The following is a 20432-nucleotide window of genomic DNA, read 5'->3' on the forward strand; positions in this document are numbered from 1 at the left end:
CCTTCAGTCCAGGTGGCATTGGGCAGGGGTGGGAGGGGGTGCAAACTTGAGGGAATTGGGCAGACGGAAAGTGGTATACAACCTTTCTTCTACAGAAGTAATTCTTTGTCCAAATTAGGGGCAAGTTCACAGTCTCATCAGAAACAGAGACTCTGCTGTAATCATTATATTGGAGCATATGTGAGGAGACACAGAGTCTTATGTACATGCACCAGTGGACCTTTTTGTAGTATTGATGTTTCTTGTGATAAAGAGTAGAGAAACTGAACATTCAGGAGTTCATTTTAGAATAGGCTTTTGCAGCTATGAAGTCAAGCAAGAAACCTACATCGAATAAGAAGTTTTATCTATGATTTTTAAAAATAATCTTCCACATAGGCTAATGCCAGGAGCACTATCTAAGATCTAGAAAGTCCTTGAGAAATATAAAAGCCAAGTTTTCCCTTCATTTGAGGCTGCTAGGTCGTGTGGAAAGGCATGACCTAAGACCAACAAAGACGGAATTTTCAATATTTAAGATTTATAAAAGAGGCTTTGGTGGCCAACAAGGCACAGAGGAGGACAGAAAGGGGGGAGAGATAAAGACTAATTGAAAACAGGCTGAAAAAAACCTTGGCTTTCCAAATGAAATGAAGCATTTTAAATAATCCCATGAATTTACTGAATGTTTAATAATATTGTATTAGAATCAAGTGCTGCTCTAAGCTAGTTAAGGAAGTTTTTTTTGTTTGTTTGTTTGTTTTGTTGTTGTTGTTGTTGTTTTAGCAAGTTTGAAAGCTACAGAGTTACCTGAATAGTCAGACTAGAGAGAACTGTAGAGTTCCTCTGAGGAGTAAAATTTTAATTCCATCTATTTATAATTCCGTCTATTTACATAGTTGTGAAGACAGTAGGATCAGACCATCTAGGAGAAGTAAATACATACTCTGGCTCAAGATGTATTGATTCAGTATTGTTTCTCTAGGTGTAGACCCAGTTTAAGTTAGTTTTAACCCCTATATTAGTAACTCACTTCCTTTAAGGTTTTCAGTGACCTTTGCCTGATTCTCATGTAGAATGTTGCCTTAATCTTGGCTGATTTAAGCCTATTATACCTAAAGCCTTGTCCGTTCAGGAAATGCACAAGTTGGCTGATTTTCCTAAACTGCCTCTTTCACTCAGCCCCTCTGTATTTGAAAGCCTACAGTCATTTCTGGTTTTCCATACCCTGGTCAGCGCCTGGCACAGATATGAGGTGGGCTAATCTGTACCACTCTAGACCTGTCATTCTCATCCTTTCTTCCTTGACAGCACCCCTCAATCCCTGAACACCCTTTCAATGCTGACCTCTGCCTTCTTCTGTCCTGACCCATGACACTTAAGAACTTAGAGTGCTACTAACTCTACCTACTAGAATTTACAATGCCCTACAGGAGCACTTACAACCTAAAAGATTGAGCTACAAGTGGAAGGATTTCAGGTACAAACCAGCAGGCAAAGAAAAATGTAAGGACCACATGCACGTCCTAGTTTGCAAAGCAGCATGTTGTGATGTGTAAGGCTGATTCTTACTGTATTTCAGTTCCCTCATTAGCAAAAAGGTAATTATGGAAGTCCTTATGGGGTTGTTATTAGGTATAAATGACTTAGTATTTGATAAAAGCTTAGAAAATTAATACTTTGCAAGTGTTTAATCATTAAATAAAAATAAGCATCCAGATTTGTCAGGGTATTAAAATGTTAAAGTTGAACAGTTTAAACCACAAACTTCCATGACATGATTCCAATATTCCATCCATATGCAGTTTCTTTTTTTTCAAAATATTTTATTTATTTATTTGAGAGAGACAGGGATTGAGAGAGAGAGAGAGAACAAGAGAGAGCCAGCGCTTGCAGGAGTTGGGGGGAGAAGCAGAACTTCTCACTGAGCAGGGAGCCAGATGCTGGGCTCAATCCCAGGACTCCAGGATCATGACCTAAGCCCAAGGCATATGCTTAACCAACTGAGCCACCCAGACACCTCTCATATAGAATATCCTCTGCTATAGGCAGACTGGTCAACTACCTCTCTCCTACACTTGAAATACTCCCCTCAGACCTCATTTTCACATAGCACAGCCTGCTTCACTTGGACTAGTCCTGCATCTCTCTGCTACCTCATTAAATTTTATTTAACTTCTAAGGCCCAGATTAAATTTTCTTCATAAATCAGCTCTTGCCAACTGGGGTCTACACTGGCTCTGTTTTTTCTGAACAATACTTATTGTGTAAAGCATAACTCTTGTGTTAGAAACATAGAAAGTACTCAGTAATTAAGCTGCAAGAGAGCTGACACTCAGAATGATATCTTATTTCCCTTCTTGCCCAAGGGAGAACTGATCTCCTTCATTTTCACTCCTCTATAAAGCAGATGCCCAGGCTAACTGACAACTCAGTCTGCCTTGGTTTACCTCTACAGAAGAGTGTGTTCTAATTGTGGAATGGCCCCTCTGTGTATGGCTTTATGTTTGTGATGACCAGCGCTCTTCCCCATGTTATCTGCTCCAAACTACTCTCACTGCACCAATCATGATTTCCTCCAAAAAAATGAAATTCACAGGCAATAAATAATTGAATACTTCAATTATTCTAAGTAGCCACTCTCTTGCCACAAAAACAAGGAAATATGGAAGTGCATCCTTGCTCACAGTTTTGTTGTGTGTTTTAGCAACTTTACTAAAGTTTTTTGTTGTTGTTGTTGATCTCTGGCTCACAGGTGCTACAGTATTCAACAAATATTTAGTGAGCATCTATTGTGCAAGGCTCTAAGGAAAAAAAAGGTAAGATAGCACTACCTTCAAAGAGCTTTCTATAAATAATCAATTGGTGTAGCCCATTAAAATATAAGACAATAAGATAAATGAAATAAAAAATAAAAATCAGTAAGATGTTTGGAAAGCTGATACATAGAAAACCAAGAGAAATTAAAGTTTTCTATGAATCCTAGTAATTCTCCCAGGACCAAGTTTAAGGAATAAAGGGAAAAATAGGGATCCCTGGGTGGCGCAGCGGTTTGGCGCCTGCCTTTGGCCCAGGGCGCGATCCTGGAGACCCGGGATCGAATCCCACGTCTGGCTCCCGGTGCATGGAGCCTGCTTCTCCCTCTGCCTGTGTCTCTGCCTCTCTCTCTTTCTCTCTCTGTGACTATCATAAATAAATAAAAATTAAAAAAAAATTTAAAAAAAAAAATAAAGGGAAAAATATTTATCATTTTGTTACAACTATCCTAATTGTTCTTTTTTTAATTTGGGCAGGGCTGAGGTGTCCAACCTAGGTGAATAGTAGTAAAGCACTTCAAAAGATATGGAGAATTAAGGATTTCTATAAGATCTAGAAGACCAATTATAGCCAGTATTAACTACCCTTAGCTATGGGAGAGAGGGCCCCTGCCTTACCCTGGGCTTTAGAAGTTCTTGCTCTAGCTCTCTCAGCTCATACTTCTCCCCAAAGCGGGAAGAGTTTGTGAGGCTAAGGTAACAACCCTTTTACAAAGTGGTCCAGGTATCAGGATTCTGAGTTCCCCAACTGCCTGGTGTGTGCCTCCAGGCCTGAGGGATGGGCAAGGGGTGCTGTTGGTATGGAGCGTGGATGGGGACGAGCTGTATGCATTGAGATGCCTCCACATGTACACTAGGGCTTCTAATAGTGCAGGATAAAGTAGGGGTAAGAAAGAAAAGGGGGCTGGTCAGGGCCATGAGTTGTGGGCTGGCCCTCTCTACACCATCATTTTCTGTGGAACTCCCAGGAATCCAAGAATTCTAGGATCATATCTGAGCTTAGGGATCATTGTGAAGGTATACATCTAAAGGTAGGAAGACCGAATACATGTTATTTAACAGTTCATTAACTTGATTTATGACTTTTAAACATTAAAGGTAGCATGTGCCAGTCTCCATATTTATTCTTGCCCTAGCCTCCATGTGAGCACTAAGGCTGAATATAGCCATATGCACATATGAAACCGGGTTTGACCCAGACTGCCATTCCTCAAGAAATCACTCCAGGTTCTTTCTCCAGTCTCCCTACACTCTCCTTTACTTCCTGGACTGTTTCTAGCATAGTGCTGCCTCCCTACCTGACCCAATGAGAGTGGGATACTTGTTTGGACCATTGGTTTGGTCTCTACTTTTTTCTTTTCTCTGAATGCTATCTTCCTTTTTCCACATTTTTTGGTTTCTAATGTTTGAAGCCAGGTTTCATTCTACTTTCTTGCTCAAAAATCTCAAACTCAAATGAGATTTGTTTGAGAGCCAGTTGCATCTTCAGTGGCTGGCATGTGTAGTTGCCACAAACCTCAGCTATTCTCTGTTACAATACATGATAAGCCTTTCTTTGGTATGAAAAAAAGAAAAAAGAAAAAAAAAGGAAAGAAAGAAAAATCCTCAAAAAGAAAACCCAGTGTGTTCACAATTGATGTAAAGAAGTAAAAGGGAAAGAGAAGTGAAGGTATTCACTCAAAAACTTTTGAAAGCATGAAAGCTTCAAGTGATGATATTTAGTGATGGCTGAGATGTATGGCTTGCACAGGAAGCTCTGTGGCATATGCAATCATCATGTACTGTACCCTTTGTATATATCAAAGTTTATCATAAAGTCAATTCTGATGAACTCCAAATATTTTAGTAGATTAATAGTTTTAAAATTAATTAATTACCTGATTCATTAATTAATTGTACAAATATTCATCTAGTGTCTGTCCAATAGACTAGCTGGTATGTTCCAAAATAAGCCCACCATGACTGTTCCATTATACATAGAAGGACTTCGTGTCACAGCTATCATGAAAAAAAATCAGCTCCTCTTTCTACTGTTTTACACAACTGAAGCTCCCCCTTAAACATTAGCATGTCTTACTTTAACTCTTTTTGATGGAAATATTTCTAAGGTATCCTCATTTCCTTAGTGTATACTAAATGTTCTTTAATCACTCATAAAGTCAATCGCTGTTTTAATTAATTTTTAATTCTGTGGTGTACTCAGAAAATTTCAATGTATAGATAGCAGTCTGTTTGTTTTTTATTTGTAACATATAATTTTTTAACCTACTCTTGCTCATCATTTCTATTCTTGCGCCTTCTCTAGTACCTCTACTCCTTTTAATGTTCCTCTCACCTTTTAACTGGGAAACCAGATTTGGTAAAACTTTTTCCAAAATAGCAGTGAGTGTCTGACATATTGTTTATGACATTTAGTACACTAATTTTACACATCTCTTTTAGCTGCTTAAGACTGGTTTTGATTGTTTCCTATTTCTCAGGTGTATTGAGAAGAGAACTTATGGATGAATAGTAACTAGATAAATGAGATATTATTAAAATGTTTCTAAATATATTACAAAACATGTCACAAGATACCTGGCTAGTTTGGAAAATATTATTTTCTTAAAGAGGCTAATTCAGTGAAATTGCTTTGATTGAATTGACTGATTATTAACCAGGTCAGTGCACTCAATTGTCTGTATGTTTACATCTAGTATAAGAATATATTTTGCCTCCTAAATACTCTGCAACTCAAACCCTGAAATATCTATAAAGCTTGTAAAACAAAGATATTAAAATGGGCTAAGAGATCAACCTCCAGTATGATAGTATGAGATAAATGTTGGCCAGCTCTCCAGTGAAACTGGTGAAAATTATTTTTTAAAAAAATCAAAGCATTTGGAATTCTTAGTAGGCAAAGATACTTATAAAGATACTATTGAAAAATATCTATGAAAATTTGGTAATAAAAATAAGAGTATATGGTATTTCAACCAAGATCACTCTCTCACTCTCTTCCACTCCAGTTCTGTGAGGGGGAGATTCCCCTCCAGATTAGTGTCACTGAGAACACAAGATTCCCTCTCCACCCAGGACACAGAGAGAGGTCTTCTTCCTGGCAGGAGCAGAATGCCAGCATTTTTAATCCTGTCCCAACTGTCTTATTACTGAGGCTAGATCCCAGATTAGAGCAGTTGAGAAAGAGGGACTCATTCTTTGCACCCAGCCTCCAATGTATAATGGAGGCTCCACTGTTACCCAAATTACTCTTTCTCTGGCTCATGGACCATGGTTTCACACCAGAAGAAGCAAGCTGAGAGAATCTCAGTTCTCTGCTCCCTCCCCATGGAGTTGTTGATTCCTAGAATAGAGGTGACCTTGAAGAGATACTTGCCATTTCTCTTCCCTCAGATCCCTGGTGCAGAGACTTTTGACTGAGGAGAAAAGCAGGCCATGATGCAGATAGCTCTGTATCTCTTTCTAGGGAACTACCTTCTTTTGCAAGCTAGAATGAAGAAATTCAAGCCTAAAGGCACTCTTAAGAACTGGAGAGGTTGTGGTGAAAGGCAATTGGGAGGCGATTTGTAGATACAGGTTAAACTGTAGGCCAACTAGTTTGCAGAAGAGAACAGGGAACAATACAGCTGGGAAGAGCCCTCCAAGGATCAGAACAAAAATCAAACCCTGATCTCAGAAACTACTCTTTCAAAGCAGCCAAAACCTGCAAGGATTAGTTTGTAGAGCCTTTTATATCCCAGGGCATTATTAAATGCAATAATCAGCGGGCAATTAGTGGAGTTTAACAGCTAAATGTGGTCAAGAAAGGAGAGGGAGAGAGTCCTACCAATGCCACTATCATTCTGGGTGGCTATGAACACATCCAAATCTGTGCATCCCCGAGAAACAACACTGGTATCAGAAAAAAGATAGATTTTAAAACAAAAAAAAAATAATACTAGAAATAGATACATTTTATAGTGATACAAGAGTCAATCCATCAAAAAAATATAACTATATATATATATACACTAATAACGAGTGCCAAAATTCATGAAGCAAAAATTGACAGAAATAAAAGAGAAATAGATAGTTCCACAACAGCAATTGAAGACTACAATACCCCACACTCACTAATGGAAACAACAAATAGAAAATGAACCAGGGAATATAAGACTATACAACAATGTAAACCAACTAGACCTAAAAGATAACCATAGAACACTTAACTAAAAACAACAGAATGTATGGTCTTTCCAAATGCACACAGAACATTCTCCAAGATAAGCCATAAGCTCGGCAATAAAACAAATATCAATAAATTATAAGGGCAGAAATAACATAAAGTATGCTCCTGAACCACAATGGAATAAAATTAGAGATCAATAACAGGAAAAGAATTGTAAAATTCACAAAATACGGAAATTAAACAACACTTTGCTAAATGACCAATAAGGTAAAGAAGAAATCAGAAGGGAAATTAGAAAGTATTTTTAGATGAATGAAAATGAAGACACAACATACCAAAACTTATAGGATGCAGCTAAAGCAGTGTTGAGAGAGAAATAAATAGCAGTAAGGGTCTATATTAAGAAAGAAAAAATATCTCAAATGAATAATTTTCCCCTTTCAGACACTGAAAAATAAGAAGGGCAAATTGAATCTAAAGAAGGCAGAAGGAAGGAAATAATAAAGATTATAGCTGAAATTAATGAAATTGAGACTAGAAAAAAAATGACAAAATTGATGAAGCCAAAGCTGGTGCTTTGATCAACAAACTTTACAAACATTTAGCTAAATTGTCAGGAACAAAAGAGAGGAGGATCAAAGTTTCAGAATTATAAATAAAAGAGAAGACATTACTACTGACCCTATAGAAATAAAAAAAAGATTATAAAGAACTACTGTAAACAATTGCATGCCAACAAATTAGATTAACTGGACTAATTCCTAGCAAGACACAAAATACCAAAACTGACTCAAGAAGAAATAGACAATCTAATAGACAATAGGCTTATACCAAGTGAGAAATTAAAGCTGTAATCAAAAACTTAACAAAGGAAAACTCAGGCCAAGATGGCTTTACCACTGCATTTTACCAAATACTTAAAGAAAAAGTAATGCCTATTCTTTACAAACTCTTCCAAAAAGTAAAGAGAAGACTTCCCAACTCATTCTGTGAGGTCAGTATTAACCTGATACCAAAGCCAACATCATCACACACATGAAAGAAAAATACAAATCAACACCACTAATGAATATGATGCAAAGACCCTCAACAGAAACTAGCAAACCAAATACAGCAACATATATAGAGAATTATATGCCATAATACAAAAATGGTGCTGGGTAACCACATGCAAAATGATAAAGTCAAACCCTTTTCTCACACTATCTACAAAAATTAAGTCAACGTGGATCAAAGACCTAAATATAAGAGTTAAAGCTATAATACTTTTAGAAGAAAACAGGGATTTGTAAATCTTCATGACATTGGATTTGGCAATGAATTCTTAGATATGATACTAAACACACAAGTAGTAAAAGAAAAATATAGATAAATTGGACTTTATCAAAATAAAACATTTTCATGCAAAAGACACCATCAAAATAGTGACACTCCAAAGAGTGAGAAAGAATATTTTCAAAGCATGTATCAGATAAGGGATTTGTATCCAGAATTTATAAAGAACTCTTACAATTCAATAGTAAATAGACAACTTAAGGTTTTAAAAATGGGCAAAGGGTCTGAATAGATATTTCTCCAAGGAAGATTTAAAAATGGTCAAAAAGCACATGAAAGGATATTCAACATTATCTTCAGGGAAATGTATCTAGAAAGCTAGAATTTAAATAATAATTGGCATATAGTCAAACGCTCTATTTCTAAGCTATACCTTCAACAAGAACTGGTATGGATGTGGAGAAATCAGAACCCTCATATACTAATGGAAAATAAAATGATGTTGCCACTTCGGAAGACATTCTGATTATTTCTACGACCATCAAATAGAGATTCTAAATGAACCAGAAATTCCATTCCTACATATGTAACAAACAAATAAAAACATTTCCATGTAGAAACTTATACATGAAGGTTTATAGCAGTATTATTTGTAATGGCCAAAATGTGTAAACATCCCAAATGTACATCACTGGATAAATGAACAAAATTTAGTATGTCCATATGATGAAAAATTAAAATTATTCAACAAAAAAGGAATGGAATAATGAAATGTGCTATAACACAGATGAATCTTGAAAACATTTATGCTGAGCAAAAGAAGCCAATCATAAAAAAACCATATATCAGTCAATTAATCTGAAAGTTCTGGACAGGGAAATCTATAGAGATGAAAAGTCTATTTGTAGTTTCTTAGTGATGGGAGTGGGGGGTAAGGCATAGTGAGATGACAGATAAATGGTATAGGGTTTCTTTTTAAGGTGATAGGAATATTCTGAAATATGGCTGGATATCTTTGTGACTACTAAATAAAATCTATCAAATTATAAGTACCATAATAAAAACAATTGATAAATTTGACCACATATAATATTTAAATATCTGTATTATAAAAGAAACCAAAGTTAAAAGAAATTAAACTGAATAGAAGTTATTTTAAAAATTTAACAGAAATAAAAGTATACTATTAATAATCTATAAATAACTTCTGCAAATTAATAGAAACAACAAATGAGCAGAGAATTTAAGTGCCATTTTACAGAAGAGAAACAGTGAATATGAGTCAAATGAAAAGAATTTCAGCCTCAACGGGTACTCATGAAATATAAATATTAAATAATGAGACAATTTCCTACTCACAAAATTAACAAAAACACAAAGTCTAAGAGCACCAATGTTGGCATTGAAGTGGAGAAACAGAAACTCCACATTTAGACTAGTGGGTCTATAAGCTGGTATAACCAATTTGGAAAGCCATTTAATCAGATGTCATAATCTATGTCCTGGTAATTTGACTCCTAGTTATACTCCCTAAAATAAGTCAAGCATATGAACTGAAGAAGACACATATAAGATGTTCATTGTAACCACTGTTTCTAATTGCAAAAATCTAGAAACAACACAAATATCCATGAGCAGGAAATTCATGATATATTTACCATGGGACAGTAGACATCAGTTAAAATGAGAAGCCAAGGGCATATATGACAATAGAAATAGATCTTAAAAAACATGTTGAGTAAAATTAAGGCAACTGCCAAATGATACATATTTAAATAAAATTTTAAATCTTTCAAAAATATTAGTCCACAAATACACATGCAAAAGTTAATATAAGTGCACAAGTAAAAGGGCAAAAACACATGGGATTGATAAACATTGAATTAATAATAATCATCATCTCACTGAGAAAGTCCATGGAATGGAACTGGAAAGGTGTTTACAGAGGGAATGTTATTTTTAAAAGTCTAAAGCAAATGTGTCATAATGTTAGGATTTAATGGAAAGGCAAAGCAAAAACGTAGTGTAGGATGAGAATTATGTGCACAGGTTCTGAACCAGAATGCTTTGTTTCAAATTTGTCCTCTGCTACCTACAATCTGTGTGACTTTATGCAAAGTACTTAACTCCATGCTCACTCAGAAAATCAGGATGATAATAATAGTACCACATAATAGGGGTGTTCTGAGAATTTAATGAGTCAATATGTGTAAAAATTCAGATGAATGCTTGGCATGTAGTGTTTAATATTTTTATTTGTAAGCTGCATAATTAAGCCTCAATATTTATTTTTCTATTCTAGTTTCTCTGTTTGAAATATCACACAATAAAAATTCTATTATTTCATAAATTATACCAGACTTTACATGGGAAGAAAAGGCAGAGAGGGGCTATCCACAGGGACACATTTGATATAAGCTGATCAGTCTCTGCTTTATAACCTGGATATTTAAATTTCTGAGAAATAAAAGTTAATTACAGGTAAATATTCTACCAATTAAGGCAATGACTACACCAGGTAGCCACTTACTGAGTTAAAAAGTATTTGGTAAGTTGTCCTCTGCTTGTCTAGCTTTTCCTTATGCAGTAGACAAGCTTAAAAAAAATAATCAAGCAGTAGTCAACAGATTCCCTGCCCTTATTAGCATACAGTGTGTTCAAAATAACCAGAGAACAAGGCAAGGAATTATATAAATGCCATATTTTATGACCCTGTGTACTGGAGTAATGCAGTGATGAGAAAGGGCTGTTTGTCAGGAATAATCAAGGAAGGTTGATGGGTTGGGTATTTGCTTGTTTGTTTGTTTTACGTGAAGATAAAAATCAGGAAGACAGGAAACTGTATTAGAAGCAAGAATGAACAGATCCTGAAAGGGGATTATCTGTTTGCTGGGATCAGAGGACTTACCCCAGGGGGGCAGGAAAGACTAGCAGGTTAGACAAGCACGGTGGGTGCCATTAATATCAGAACCATACTTTATGAAAGTTAAAGGAGAATTCTTTAAGCGTGACTTCTGGTGGAGTTGATTCTGAGAACCTTTTTACCAGGAAGCAGTTTAGTTTGAATGTCTAAAAAAAGAACTCCGAATTTCATACTTTTGACAATAAAGACGAGAAGCTATACCTTGAAGCTATAGATGAAGAAGACATTTGGAAGGATTTTCAACGTGACAGAGCCTCCATTCGAGCAAATACATACATAACTAAAGAAATTTAGTTTTAAAAACAATGGCATATATTTTAGGAGAGGAAAAGCAACTGGCTGTGAAACCTCTCACCACATCTTTTCTGGAGCTCATGGAGAGAACCCTACAGCTATCTTTACAACTACCCAACAAGCTCTTGGAAATTGGCTTTTTCTGTGATTTAATAACACCATTTACAGGAAACAAAACTTAACTTTTTTAATACTCACTAAGAGAATGAAGGCAGAGGCAGTAGCCAGTGAACAATTCATTATCTTTGTGAAAACAAACATGTAAATAATCCTTTACTTAATTTCATGAATGTGGTGTGGGAAGGGAGAAGTAAATCCTTTTCAGATACTATGCTGGTGGCTGTAAACACCCTCTCACCCTACCCTGTGGTCTCAGTGACATGCTGGTGCTAAAGTGAAAATATTCAACCAATTCTAATAGACTGAAAATAAAAATAAACAGCTTAATTACATGGTGGGTGTTTTTGAATGGTTTTTCTGAATTTTAAAGTGCTCATCATATGTCTCTATTATTTCACACTCCACAAGACTTCCTCGCTTGGAGTACTCAATGAAGTGAGATGGATGCAACAAATAGCCAGGAAGCATCATGTTTCCAAAGCTAGTATTTCGGTTCATTTCATCATTGAGGAGGGCAGTGAAATGGTAAGCGTTGTGGCAACATTGCTGCCCATACTTCTACTTGAATATAGTGCGTAGCTCAAAACTTTTATTTCAAATCAGGAGAGGAGGAAACACTGGTTGAGAAATATTTGATTAGTCTTTGGTCAGCTGAGATGTGGATTTTTAGATTTCAGGATATGTTGTAAGGGGATCCCTGGGTGGTGCAGCGGTTTGGCGCTTGCCTTTGGCCCAGGGCGCGATCCTGGAGACCCGGGATCGAATCCCATGTCAGGCTCCCAGTGCATGGAACCTACTTCTCCCTCTGCCTGTGTCTCTGCCTCTCTCTCTATCTTTCTGTGACTATCATAAATAAATAAAAATAAAAAAAAATTAAAAAAAAGGATATGTTGTAAACTTTCAGAAGACAACCAAATCTATCAAACGTGGTGGCACTGCATTCACAGGAAGCCTACACAAAAGCTTCATGACAACAGTGAAAATACTGTGTCATGTTACTAAAGAAAAATCACTTTGAAAACTCCCTTTCCTTAAAAGTCAATTAGTAGACTATGTGATCCAATCAGGCATCACTGTTTTTGAACTTTTTGGTGTTGAAACTGTGGACAAAGGAGACAGTGAGAAAGAAAAGAGAGATAAACATAAAGTCAGAGATAGAGATATACAGATAGACGACAGAGACAGAGACAGAGATAGAGGAGGAGAAGGAAGTGAAAAAGGAGGAAGGGAAGGTGAAAGAAAAGAGAGAGTGATGAAAAAAGAAAAGAATAAAAGATGAAAGGGAGAAAGTAATGTAGGAAGGAAAGAAGAAATGAAATACAAAACTTTTACAACTGGGAATGCCTGGGTGGCTTAGTTGGTTGAGGTCTGCCTTTGGCTCAGGTCGTGACCCTGGGGCCCTGGGACCTAGTCCCACATCGGGCTCCCTGCAGGGAGCCTGCTCCTGCTGCTCTCTATGTCTCTGCCTCTCTCTGTGTGTCTCTCATGAATAAGTGAACAAAATCTTTAAAATAAATTTTTTTAACCACTAAAGAAATAATGAGTTTCAAAAGTTTTCTTTCAGGAGCTTATGGATATATTGGAATAAATTAATAACTGGAATTCCTCTTTGGAAACTGTCAATTTATTTCTCATAAATACATTAGATGCAATTTTTACATTAGATACAGTTTTAAATCTTTATAATAACAAAAATGTCTTATCTACCATATTCATCGATCTTACTTGTGAATTCCATTTTTTCCTCAAAGTCAATCTAGGCTGGTCTTTTGTTTTGTTTTGTTCTTAAGATTTTATTTCTATTTATTCATGAGAGATACAGAAAGAGAGGCAGAGACATAGGCAGTGGGAGAAGCAGGCTCCATGCATGGAGCTAAACGTGGGACTCGATCCCGGGACCCCGGGAGCAGGACCTGAGACAAAGGCAGATACTCAATCACTGAGCCACGCAAGAGCCCCTAGGCTGGTCTTTTGAACAGAGGTGATAGAAGTATGTGGAAGACATACAAAATGGAATTCTTGACATGTGTAGGAAAAGAAAAACTGAGTCTACTGTGAGAGAAGTGGAAGGCTAATGCACAAAGAGACATGTGGGAAGGGACAGTCTTTTCTGAATTTCTGACAATTTTCCATTTCCTTTTTCCTGAAGTCTCTTGGATTCTGAGAAACACTTGTTGTTTTTATTTTGTTTTATTGCAGGTATAGATGGTTGATCAATCATATTTCTCAGGTCGTGGCACTTTCTTATAAGTTGATGCCAGGTTCCTTCTTGTTTTATGAGTGTGTGTGTGTGTGTGTGTGTGTGTGTGTGTGTAAGAATATAGGTGAAGTATATACGCATTTTTATTCTCATTCACCATTCCCATTTTCCTTATTCTCATAACAACCACTTCAAAATAATTAACATATATGCTTGAGATTGAATTTAACATTGGAAGTACGTATGGTATCTTGTGTATATGTATGTTTTTGATTACATATGTGACATCGTGCTTAGAGTTTTCTTTCATCTCTGTGCTTTAGACATCCATCTACGTTCCTGTGTGCGTGTGTATCTGTTCATTTGGTTATTTCTAATTGCATAAAATTCCACAGTGGGAATCTTTTACATCTTGCATATTTACCTCCTTTATATATAACTTGTGTTCCATTTTACACTACCCCACATAAATCTAGAGTAAACACCACAGAACATTATGGAATTTCACTGTATTGTATTGCTGGATCATAGGCGTGTGAATACCCTGTGACAGATATTGCTGGATGTCTGCCCAGGAAATCACAACAGCATCACCAGCATCTAGAGTACAAGAAGTCTTATCTCTAACTCTACTAATATTTGCCATTATTCAGGTCTAATTTTTGTAAATCTCCTGGGCATTAAGAGATATCTCTTTCTTATTTTGGCTTTCGATTATCTAATTATTAATGAATTCGAACATCTTATCCTTTCTTTGCTACCACTCACTTCTATCCTTCTGAACACACTTGTGTGTTCATATTCATTCCATTTTTCACAATTGGGTGACCTCTTTCTTTTGAATCATTAATTTCCATAAGTCCTTTATAGTCAAAATATTTGTTTCATTTTACAGTATCTTCTGTATCTTTAAACTATGATTTCACTCTGTGGTATGTTTTATTGAGCAGATATATATATAATTTTGGAGTAACCACATATAGTTGTTCTACAGAACAGCTTTCAAGAAATACATTATTTTCCTTGTTTAAATGCTGTTTCAGAGGACAGGAAAAAAAGAGAAGTCAAAACAACTCACTCATAGAATTAGAAGAGTCTGAATTTAAACAATCAAATAAGATCATTACAAAAAATATACTCCACTTGAATTGTAATACATTACAAAATACTAAACACCAATAAATTTAACACTAATAAATTACTAACTTTTCCTAATAGTGAATTAAAAATAAAATGATTAATGGTTTATTAAGAGAATTCAAAGATAGTTCAATATTATCTATAATTCAGTTATACCTCTAGAAGAAGAGCTATTGCAGGATTTTAAATAACAAAAATCAACAGGCAACATATATTCAAAGGAAAAGATTTAAGTGGATTCACTTTAAGGTTTGGAAAAATAAAAGTATTCCTGTTATCTATTGTGTAATGTAGTACTGTGGGCCATTAGCAACTGCACAGGCAATAAAAGAACTATGAGGTGTAAGACTAGGAGAAAAGTCAAAACTTCATTATTCTTCCTAGAATATTAAACAAAATAAGGCAAATTATTAAAACTAAAAAGAAAATCAAACCAGATTACCCAACAGAAGATAATTTCCTCCAAAACTAATAGTGTTCTTTGGCTATATAAAAATGAACTGGAGACAATTTGAGAAAAACTAAGATTCCATTGACAATGGAAAAAAAAAATCCCCACCAAACAACCAAACCTATTAATTATCTGGATATTAAATTGTCAAAGAACACATGAAAACTCTTTGGAAAGAATTTTAAAAATACATTTAATGACAAAAGAACCGATTTAAGTTTAGCCCATCCTCATAGGTGAAATGGTCTAACTTTGTAAAGTTATTAATTCTGGTCAAATTATCCTAATTTCAAAACAATCCTTATCAAGGTATCAGCTGGATTTTTAAAAAGAAACTTGACAAATATTATAAACTTAAATGTAAAAATGAATACCTTTGGAAAAAAAAGTCAAAACTGGGGACTTGAGCACTAGATAATAGGACTTTGAAGCCATGGCAATAAAAACAGTTTTATAGTTCTAAAGGGACAAACATAATAACAGAACAGGCTAGAGAGAGAGGTCAGGGTTGGGTGTCCACAGGCTGCCCTGGTCTCTGGGGAGAAAAGCAATTGGCCCCTAGATGCCTGCAAAATTAGAAGCCTGACCCTCAGGCAGCAGCTTTTAAACTATGCACATAGGCCTCTTTCAGGAAAGACTGGGAGATGGGCATTTCTCTGTGTCTTCTGTGCTGAGCCCTGGCAGGGATAGCTGGTTAGGAACTGTTTCTTTATTTGGGTTGCTAAGTTTTTTTTAGATATCATTGCCAAAAGAGACAAAGTTTTCTTTTTCTTTTCTGCAGGCTCCAGAATAGCATCTGACTTTTTATTTGAAGACAATAAGTCAAGTTTCTTGGGAAATGATTTCAGTTTTAAGGCAGCCAGTTCCATACACAGAGAATTATGGACTGTGGAATTGAAAGAGACTCTGGAGATGACCCCTCTGGACAGTTACCGAGGTAGGGAAGGAACACTGCTCAGTTTGGAGGTCCTAGATGCAGAGCTGATGTATTTACTCAGTGTTCTTATCTTCTGAGGTATAGTTAGCTCCTGTACTGCCTTGGAAATCTCCAGCAGCAAATAGTTTATGTATTCCAACTTGCAGGTGGCCATTATATTGTAAAACTCCAGGTACATATAATTTTCTTCTATGTTTAACAGAAGTGTCCTTCCTCCTTGACCTCGCTTAGTCACTGATTCAAAAATTTTCTGTCAGCAACAGTACCTTTACTAACCACTGAATGCCATTGTTTCATATCGCTGATTTCTAGAACAGCAAAAATGAAGCTCTTCCAATATCCTGTAGAACTTAAAATACTGGCATGATTTTGGATTTTGATTCTTTCAACCATGACTTGGTTTTCAGACTTTCTCCATCTTGGTTTTCTTCCCCTGGATTAAGTGTCCCCATTAAAATATGGCACCCAGAACTGAACAAAATATGCCGGATGTGGTCTGAGCTACAGAGTGTAGGAAAACGATTACTGGTTGTAATTTAGACAAAGGGCTTCTACTAATGCAACCTCTGAATTGGACTTTTTAAAGGCATCTGCCTCAGACTGATGGGTCTTATTAAAGTTGTGGTCAGCTAAATCCTCCAGATCTTTTTCACATGAATTTCTGCCAAGCCAAGTTTCTCCATCCTGTACTTATACAATTAATATTTGAACTTTTATACAGGACATTGCATTTATTGCTATTAAATTTCATCTTATTGGAATTTGCTCAGAATTCCAGCCTGTCAGAACATTTTTGAATGTTGATTGTTGTATTTCTGATCCTTTCCAACTTTGCGCCTTTCAGATTTCATAAATTTCCTTTCCATATTGTCATCAAAATCACTGGTAAACAGGCCTAATGAGGCTGGGCCAGAGAGGGAATGAGTGGTTGTCCACCGGCAAATGGAGACTGAAATAAATTATTTGGGCTGATTGTTGAATTCAGCTGACCCACTTTTACTCAGCTTAAATTTCATCATGTACGTTAATTTCAGAGGAAATACTACTGACTATTTTATTTAAATCAAGTTGTTTCTGCAGATGATTGGCAACTTTATAATATTATTTGGAGAAAAAAGAAGTTCATTCATTCACTAACACCTACTGTGTGCCAGGCAACACTGTATGCTAGAGAAGTGCCATACGCCATTATAAGGAATTTGAATTTTAATTGTGAGGACAAACCATTAGAGAGTTTATGAGGCACAGTAAAATGATCTGAGTTCAGGTTTAAAAGATCACTTTGATACTAGGTAGAGAATAGATTGTAGAAAGGCAAGAGCGTGAGCAGGGGACCAGTTATGGAGAGTAATTGAAGAAACACCTACTTCTGTGACAGAAGGTCTAGGTTCTACTCTCAGCTCTGCCACTGATGACAAATTTTAGGAGAGACGTTCCAGCGAAAAACAGGGCTTCCCTTACCTGTGAAATAAAAGAGCAAGGTGCTTTGTGAAATAACCTCTACAACACTTACCAGCTCTAATATCCCACATAGCCACAGTTGGATCATCACTAGTTGATTTGTTTTCCGTCAACCCCAGAACGTTTCAGGTTCTACCACAATGCCACCTTCCCTTGGTTTCTGAGATCCATAATCCTCCTTTACTTCAAATCGAGACTTTCTCTATTGCATGTGATGCTTCAAAAGTTGTGAGGGCTGGATCTTTGGAACAACATCTGCTAATTCTGTATGTGGGCCGGTAATGCAGAACTTACTTCAAGCAGATATGTTCTTTATTTTTAATTTTTTTAATTTATTTTATGATAGAGAGAGAGAGAGAGAGGCAGAGACACAGGCAGAGGGAGAAGCAGGCTCCATGCACCGGGAGCCCGACGTGGGATTCAATCCCGGGTCTCCAGGATCGCGCCCTGGGCCAAAGGCAGGCGCCAAACCGCTGCGCCACCCAGGGATCCCAGATATGTTCTTTTTCACGAATCCCTCACTTGGATGACAATCTTCATTTTACATCATTTAGCTGTTTTCTCTCTGAAGACCTTCCTCCTTATTTGGCAGGCCATAGCAAACTAAGAGCTGAATAGTTCTGCCTTCTTGTTATTGACTGTATATTTGGACGTTGTTATATCTGTATGTCATTGTAGATGAATTTGCCGCTGCCACAGCTATCATTGGAGTTACACAGGGCACACACCCACTGGATGTATTTCTGCAAAAATTAGCTAAAGAGACCTTCTTCCTGCATAGGCCTACCGTAGACCAGGAGTAGTCTCTCCATCTTCAGGAAGAAGTTCATCTTCTGCTGGGTTGTGTCATCATCACCCGCATCAGCAGCAACATATTGTCCCTGAAATACATTAAGTGTGTAGTATATGCCTGGTACTGAGCTAAAAGATTTATGTGCATTATCTCATTTTATAGGGCAATTTATTCAGACATCCACTCATTCATTTGATTACTATTTATGGTACACCTCGGATGTACCAGATACTGAGCAAGCACGGGGACGTGGGGGTAATCCAAGCAGTTGATTTCCTGCTTTGTATTGTGTGCAGCTAGAGGGAAAAGATAAGCCCTAAATAGGTGATCATAATGAAGTAGATATTATTTTTTGAAAAAAATTGCAAGGTGTATAGGTGCTCCTAAGAGATGGACCTACTAGATAACTCCACCTTTTGCTATTTTCTGAATACACCACACACTCTTCTGTTTGAGGATTATTGATTTCCTGCTCCCATTATCTAAGGCTCTCTTCTAGAAATCCATATGGCTTACTCCCACATTTTAGTCATTCAAGTTACAACTTATTATATTGGTGGAGCCTTTTCCTGCCACCTTACTTAATGATGCATCTTCTCTCCTCGTGATTTTCTATTCTTTTAGCCACCTGATTTTTCCTCAGGATTCACCAACACCTGAAGGAATATGTATGTCTCCCTTCAACCTACACTTCCAAAAAGTAACTTGCATGAGACCAGAGACTTTGTTTTATTCACTGCCACTTCCAGAGTACAAGGACAATGACTGGCATGTACTAGGTTCTTGCTTGATAAATATCAGCTAAATGGTTGACTGATTGAATGAATAAATGACTGGGTGAATACTATATGAGAGCCTACACAAAAGCTTCAAATTCACCAGGCTGTGCCACAGATCAGGGCCTTGTGTTTTGCCCAACATGAGTAAAAGAGAGACAAGCACCTCTGGCTTAGAAAATGGCCATTTCACATTTGTGTTGGAGGATGGTTGTAAGTCTAAAATCCTGCACAGAGAGAAGAAATAATCTTGAGCAATTTTGTGAAAGAGACAACAAGATTTGTTACAGACAGGTGTTGAGTTGATGAATGAATGTGCACATTTACTAGCAAATGAGTGCATGTCTTGTTTTGTTCCTTTATGTAAGATTATATGCAATATTTCCATTTCTCAGTGTCCTGTGAACCTCTTACCCTTTCCTGGCCGAGTCAGTTCCTCTTCTCGTTTTTCCTAGCCCTCTTTCTACATATATCTGGCCCAGATTCTGTCCTCCCGTGTGAACAGCAGAGGACTATAAAAAGAAGGCAAGATCCAAAGTCAAATAGCAACAAGGGTCACAGAAACACACAAAAAAATCAGCTGAATGAGAAGCAGTATGTGGCCTTTGGGAAGCAGCACTGGGGAAGAGAGGAAGGAGCCAAGGGCAGTCTCTTTTCCTAGGCACAAGCTGGCTAGGAAACAAACCAACTTGATAGGGGAGGTATTATCTCTAGAGGTGGAAAGTGAAGAAGCAGAAGGGATGCAATTGATGAGAAAAAGCGGGTCCTCACATGGAAAGGCACACCTGGCTTCAGGAAGTCAGGAGACACAGAGATCAAGAGGGTCATAGTAAAGTCTGCAGGGATACCAATAGATCATTAAGGGTGTCCCAGCAACCAGGAGGAAGAGAAGGCAAAAGACCGGAGTTGTGAGGGGAGGGTGAGGGGAGGTGGTTTGGGGAATTGAGAGCATCCCAGAAGAAAGAGCAGAGCCTGGATGAGATCACTCCTCCGTTGGAGCAGACCCTGTTTTTTTCCCCTTTGCATAACAAGAATCTCAGCATCTCACTCCCTTTCTTCACAGGAGGCAAGGTGAGGTGCCTTGGCAGCAGCAATATTC

At 37.0% G+C, this 20432-nt stretch overlaps 1 long non-coding RNA gene across 2 annotated transcripts in view; it reads right to left on the reverse strand.

The window, feature by feature from the left end:
• The window catches only part of LOC129511745 (uncharacterized), a 56057-nt gene extending 37435 nt beyond the window's left edge, over positions 1 to 18622 (reverse strand). For both annotated transcript variants that reach the window (XR_008664897.1, XR_008664898.1), the window contains exons 1-2: positions 18552 to 18622; positions 17671 to 17764 (exon numbers count right to left, since the gene is read on the reverse strand). This is a non-coding gene — a long non-coding RNA (uncharacterized LOC129511745). The remainder of the gene's footprint in view (positions 1 to 17670; positions 17765 to 18551) is intronic.
• Positions 18623 to 20432: the final 1810 nt, after the last annotated feature.

Source organism: Nyctereutes procyonoides, unplaced genomic scaffold (assembly GCF_905146905.1).
Source record: "Nyctereutes procyonoides isolate TBG_1078 unplaced genomic scaffold, NYPRO_anot_genome, whole genome shotgun sequence".
Lineage (NCBI taxonomy): Eukaryota > Metazoa > Chordata > Mammalia > Carnivora > Canidae > Nyctereutes > Nyctereutes procyonoides.